Raw genomic sequence first — 6556 nt, 5'->3', positions numbered from 1 at the left:
CCACCCTTTTGAGATTTCAGAGGCAGGCGTGTTCTGTGTGAATTCTGTGACTTCAGAGGAAGAGCAACACAAACCCTGAAGATGCATCAATACGTGTGATCAACATGGCACAGATCATTGGCTCCATGCCTGGACAGCCTGCCGGGAGCTTTTCACCTGGCGTCCCCCGCGGTCCCCACAACAGCCCCGCAAGCTCTGTTCTGCCCCACCAGCGGCTCGCACGGCTGTGGTCACACGGCGACGAGGTGAGGGCTCAGAACCGGGGGTACATCCTCCCAGAGGCAGACAGCCCTGCATCCTACGGGCCGCCAGGTCTTCTCAGCTGCAGACACTGTCTGTCACGTCACAGCTACTCAACACATGTCCAGGAACGGGCGAAGGAGCGGGCGAAGGAGAGAGCGAACGAGCCCTCAGGCAGAAGATGCCAAGAACCTAAAGGAGGGTGGGGTGCCCAAGGGGTGGGGGCTGGGACCCCTGAGTGCTGCATGAATCCTGCCCCCCACTAGACTGTAAGAGGGGGAGAAATCAAGGGGGCTGTGGTGCTGGCCACACAGTCCGAGGGTTGTCTGTTAGCAGTGAGTCCACCCAGACCAGTAAGACTCCACGGCAGTCCTTTTGAAGTCATAAACTCTGCCTTTTCTGTATAAGAAAGATGTCCTACGTTGCTGTCATTTTAAGTTAAAGCTCCCATGACTGAATAAAGGACTCAAGCTTTATGCTTATAATTAATTCACACCCTCACGGGAGAGTCTTTATTAAATCAGAGAAGCTTAAAGGGAGTTGATGCTCTCTCTCTTTCTTCTGGGGTTTTCACTGAATGAACCCAAAGGAGAAAGCGTGTTCTCCGAGGTGGCGTGAACGGCTGAGGCTTCCGTCTGTGTTTACGGCTGCCCACAAGCTCAGGTGTGTTGCATGAACTCACCATCCATCGTCTACCTGAAGACCCAGGCCTCCGACTCTGACTCAGCTGTGAGCCACGCTCGACTTCTCTGATGACACATCAACCCACAGGATGGGGGGTGAGGGGACAAATCAGAAGGGTGGGTGGCTGTGTTCACACTGCCGGAACCCACACACACACACCTGCGGTGGGGGCCCCTCCAGGTCACCTTGGAAACACAGGACGCACGGGACAGGGCCCTGGGTTCACCTCGAAGCCACTGCGGAGCACGCCTGCTCGCCCACTTATCCCTGGGAGGTGTCAAGGCTTCTACTGATACGCCTTTCCCTTTCGCATGGTTCTGATAAGGAAGCAGCTCCTGCTCAATTCGGGTTACCGCCTCTAATCTCGGGTCATCTGCCTACAGGGGCCCTCGTCTTGGACTAGAATCAAAGTGCAGCTGAGAGGTGAATCCTCATGGAGAAAGACTGTGTCCATTAACGCACAGGCTCCTGAAACTCAAATACAATACCGCCGTTTGACATTTGACAAAACCACCTTAACAACTATCTGAGAAAACAGACAGCTGAGGATGGTTCAGAAATTTTGTCAGAAAAGAAAAGTGAAGGAGGATTTGCCTGATTAAAACCAATAGGACGCTCCACTTTGGTTTTTGTTTTTTGCCACTAAAGACAGAGGACTGATAGACTCTGGACTCCAAGTTTGAGATGTCTGATGCCTCTTCTTGGTTCTTTAAAAACAGGACAGGGAATTTCCTGGTGGTCCAGGATTCGGTGCTTTCACTGCTGGGGCCTGAGTTCCATCCCTGGTGGGGAACTAAGAACCCACAGGCCAGGAAGAACGGCCAAAGAAAGAAAGAATAAGTAAAACAGATACACAAGAAGATGGGGCTGGTAAAGGGATCATGAAAGAGGCAGTTTTGGAGACGTGGCACCGACAGCCAGCGGCTCCTGACCTGTCGAAGGCTCAGCTTTTAAATTCAGCCTCCCCACTACCGCACCTGCCAGACCCCTTCCTGGGCAGCTCCCTGTGTTTGCCCGTGGAAGAAGGTCTGAACCTGCTGGCTTCCTGCTCACCTTATCGGGAAGCTACATTTGCCTTCCCTCAGCTAATTCCTTTCCATTTCCAGCCCACATTGTTGTTCAGTCACCCAGTCATGTCTGACTCTCTTCAACCCCATGGACTGCAGCACCCCAAGCATCCCTGTCCTTCACCATCTCTCAAAGTTTGTCCAAGTTCATGTTCATTGCATCAGTGATGCCATCGAGTCATCTCATCCTCTGACACCCTCTTCTCCTTCTGCCCTCAGTCTTTCCCAGCATCAGGGACTTTTCCAGTGAGTCAGCTATTTTGAGTCAGATCACCAGTCCACTTAGTGAGATTCAAAAGAATACGTGATTCCATCAGATGTACAAAATGACTTATTTCTCCATTATTCTTTGTTGCTTCGTTTGTGAGAGCAAAAGATGGAAACAACCCAAATGTCAATCCATGAGGAATTTGTTAGCTAAATTTTGGCTCAGAGGACTTCCACGCAGCCATGAAATGGAATCAGGAAGCTCTTTGTGAACTGACTTTGAAATGATTTCCAGGATACTGTTACATGAACAAAGTCGGGTGTCTACAGAATGCAGCATTTGATTTAAAAAAGAGAAAAATTAAAACATGCATGGATTTGCTTATAAATGCATAAAATATCTACAGGAGGACCCATAAGAAACTGAAAATCTGGGTGACTGGGGTACAGGGTGGGAAGAGGGCTTTTTTAATCAGAAGTTATTTGGTGCCTTTTGGACTTCGAACCTGGTAAGTTGCTTCATCAGAAAATCAATTAGATTTAACACCTTCATTGGTGACAGCGAAAGAGGTTTTGTCCAGGGACTGATCACAGTGACCACACAGACACGCCCCCACCCACCAGGAGCCTGAGACAGAATCAACTCTTAGTGGCAGGAGGGTCCCAAGAGCCCCCCCACCAAGAGGAGGCTCAGGGCAGGTCAGGGGGTGCCCGGGGTCACGTGGCCTCCGCCCGGAATGCTGACCTCTGACCTCTATCCTGTGGTCCCTCTGACTCGGGGGTGTCCACGTGCCATGAATTATTCCAGGTCCATTTTCTTTCCGTGACAACCCGACGTGTTCTGATTAGTCCTCCTGAAGGAAAGCAGCCCACGGGTGTGCGAGCAGGACCCGGCTTCGCCTCAGCAGGAGTAAGAGTAGCGGGGAAGCAGACCGGCTTCCGTCCGAGCCGCCGAACCTGCCGCCGCCAGAGCTGAGGGCCCCGAGGCCGCGGGCACCTCCCGGGGCTCGGCCCCGCTTCCCCCCGCCCCCGCCGCCCTCAGGCCCCGGGAAGATCTAACCAGGGTTTTGATTCGACCCCTGCGTCGTCGGGGGAGGGGCTCCTCAGCGTGAGAAATGGGTTATTAGCTGTGCTCACGGCACGCGCGGCCCCTCGCGTGGGCTCTCCTGACTCGGCAGCCTCGGGCCGCGCCCCTTGGGTCCCCGGAGGAAACGGACCTTTCGGGCGGCGCCGCCAGGCCTGCGCCGGGGAAGACCTACGCGTGCGCTCCCAGCGAAGACACCTCGGTGGTGTCGTTAAAAAGTACTTAACAGGAAAGGATTCATGAAATAAAAGATAGTCAATGAGAAGAGCGCGGTGCAGCGTGCTGCCAAAACCTTGTGTGTGTAAAAAGACCCACGTTTCAGAGCAGTTATTGTTTCTGTGCAGTAAGGACGACAGGTGATATTTATTTTCTTTACTGTCTCGATTTATCTTACAATTTTACAAAAGACCTTCCTATATTTTCACGATCAGACCAGAAGAACTCGATCCTTAGAAAAACGTATTTGCATTCAGCGTACTCTGGAAGGCGAGATGTGGGGGCCATAAAGTTTAGCAAGAAGTTCAGCAGCTCCAGGAGGCTGAATCCAAAGTATCCCATTTGCTAGAGCCCTGCTCCCCTGTGGGCCCCACACACTCAGCTAGACCCTGGTCTCCCTGCTCCGCTCTGGGTGAGGGTCCCTGTGCTCTCAACATTCTCGTGAGGACACGGTCCACAGCGGGGTCTCCTGGGCAGCTGTGGTCAGCAGCTCCCCCACACCCTGTCCCCTGCAGGTGGGGACAGTGGCCGGCCTGCCCCCCAGAGAGGAGGCCTTGTGGCCGTCCTGGCCCTCTGGATGGACTGAGACCCGCTGGGGGACCGGTAAGAGGCCAACGCTGACGGACAGTAAACGACACGCCGACGCGGCCTCTTACACTGTCTTTGCTGACCGCTGTTCCAACCTGCTTTTCCGTCTTCCTCCTCCCTCTCCTCTGCAGATCCGAGCGCTGGGGCTGAGGGGCCTTTGCTGGTTCCCAGGACCCTCAGCAGAGCTGGGCAGCCCCGAGCCCCAGCGGCTCCTGGATGTCCTGCCCGCACCAGTCGGGACCCTGGAGCAAGCACTGCAGACCCCAGTGCGGGAGGAACTTGCAAGCTGGCAGCTTCGGGGAGGCCCTGTCTAAGCTCTGCGGAGGGTGGAGTGCAAGGGGGCCGCCACGAAGAAGCACAAAGTGTGGGGAGGGAAGAGGCGGAATAGACAGAAGTTTAAAAAGCTTAGCCTTTTCTCTGGACGTTGGCCTCTGCTTATTTACCCTTCAGTTCAGTTCAGTCGCTCAGTCGTGTCCCACTCTTTGTGACCCCACGGACTGCAGCACTCCAGGCCTCCCTGTCCATCACCAACTCCCAGAGTTTGCTCAAACTCACCCCACGGACTGCAGCACTCCAGGCCTCCCTGTCCATCACCAACTCCCAGAGTTTGCTCAAACTCACGTCTGTTGAGTCGGTGACGCCATCCAACCATCTCATCCTCTGTCGTCCCCTTCTCCTCCCACCTTCAATCTTTCCCAGCGTCAGGATCTTCTCCAATGAGTCAGCTCTTCGCATCAGGTGGCCAAAGTATTGGAGTTTCTGCTTCAGCATCAGTCCTTCCAGTGAATACTCAGGACTGATTTCCTTTAGGATGGACCGGTTGGATCTCTTTGTAGTCCAAGGGACTCTCAAAAGTCTTCTCCAACACCACAGTTCAGAAGCATCAATTCTTCGGCTATAAAGCATCAATTCTTGGACTACAAAGAAAGCTGGGAGCCGAAGAATTTACCCTTCGCTTCTGTACAAAACTTGACAATTTAATAATTATTGTTGTTCTATTGTTGGTTATATGTTCATGAACTTACAAGCAGAAAACAAAATTTTTGAGACTTGAAGGACTAATTCATAGAAAACTATGTATAGTAAAAATTAAAGTATTTTTTAAAATTAAAAAAAAAAAACTCGACAATTTAGAAACACTTGGATTCTGTCGAATAAGATATGAAGCCCTGTCCTGGTTGCCTGTCACCCTAGTGCTTCGCCCAGTTTCTGATTTTGGCGGTGCGCCTCCCTGTGACCACACTGCCTGGGGACACAGAGGCCAGCAGCGGGGACTTCCCTGGTGCCCGGTGGCTGAGACCCTACTCTCCCGAGGCAGTTCAGGATCGATCCCTGATCAGGGAACTAGGTCCTGCAGGCCCCAACCAAGACCAAAGTTCCCGCGTGCCGCAACTAAGATCCAGAGCAGCCAAATTAATCCATATTTAAAATGAAAAAAAAAAAAAAAGCAGTGGCAGCCAGCACCAGCCAAGAGGCCGTCATTTCTGACCCTGGGAAGCTGGAGGGGGCACCTCTTGAAGAACAGCGTCAGAGCCGGGAAGGGTCTGGTGGGCACCCCAGGCCCCACCAGGACCAGCACTGGTTCCCCGAAAGCTGCCTCATGACCTGGGGCCCTGGCTTTTCTCTACACAAATCTATTCTGAAGTCAGCTTTATAGACCAAGAGGCGAAGGCAAACCCCGGAGTTCTCGGGTTCCCCGGGTGTGCGGTTTCACGGAAGGGCGTCCGTGCAAAGGCCTCTTCCCCACATGCGTCTGTGACGCTGTGCGCTCACGGCTCAGGGGACAATCCAGGAGCCAAGTCTCTTTGCATAAACCACTGCAGCTCTAAAGGAGACCATTCCTGCTGGAGGATTTAGAAAATACCCTGGAGTCAAGCATCCATTACGTCACAGCGTGAGCATGTTCCGACAGCTATTACCGGGATTATGCTTGGGGGCCAGCAGATTAAAGGGTGTCAGCCCCAATACTTCACGTTCTGCTCGAGAGAAAGCCAAGGAAACCAGCCGCTGAGCCGGCAGCCTCCTACCTGCTGAGTCAAGTGCAGGAGCATCGCTGTGCTTATTCTAAAGCCTTCCGTGACAGGATGCAAAGCAAAACAAAAAGAACGGAAACACGAGCCGTTTCTGTTACAGAAACCAGTGAACTCTCTGATAATTGCCTGTGTACTTTGGAGGCAAAGAGACTAACCTAGAAAATGCTAAGCATATGTAAAATCAAGCGTGAACCTTCGGAAGGGCTTGTGTGTTTCTGGCTGATCACACGACCAACAAGGTCCGAATGTATCCAGGTGTCTCCAGACACATGGTAACTTCACTTCCTGACAGTGTTTCTTGGAAATATCACCTGAACTTTAATTAGACTTGACATTTTGTATGTATTTTCCCGCAGTATTTTCTGAGTGTTGGTATATAAACATGTGAATCCTCAACAACTCTTCAATGCCAAAGGAGCAATGTGTTTGCAAGGGCC

The sequence above is a fragment of the Giraffa tippelskirchi genome, chromosome 5 (assembly GCF_054371585.1).
Source record: "Giraffa tippelskirchi isolate mGirTip1 chromosome 5, T2T-mGirTip1v1.2.pri, whole genome shotgun sequence".
Lineage (NCBI taxonomy): Eukaryota > Metazoa > Chordata > Mammalia > Artiodactyla > Giraffidae > Giraffa > Giraffa tippelskirchi.
This window is presented reverse-complemented; position numbering follows the sequence as displayed.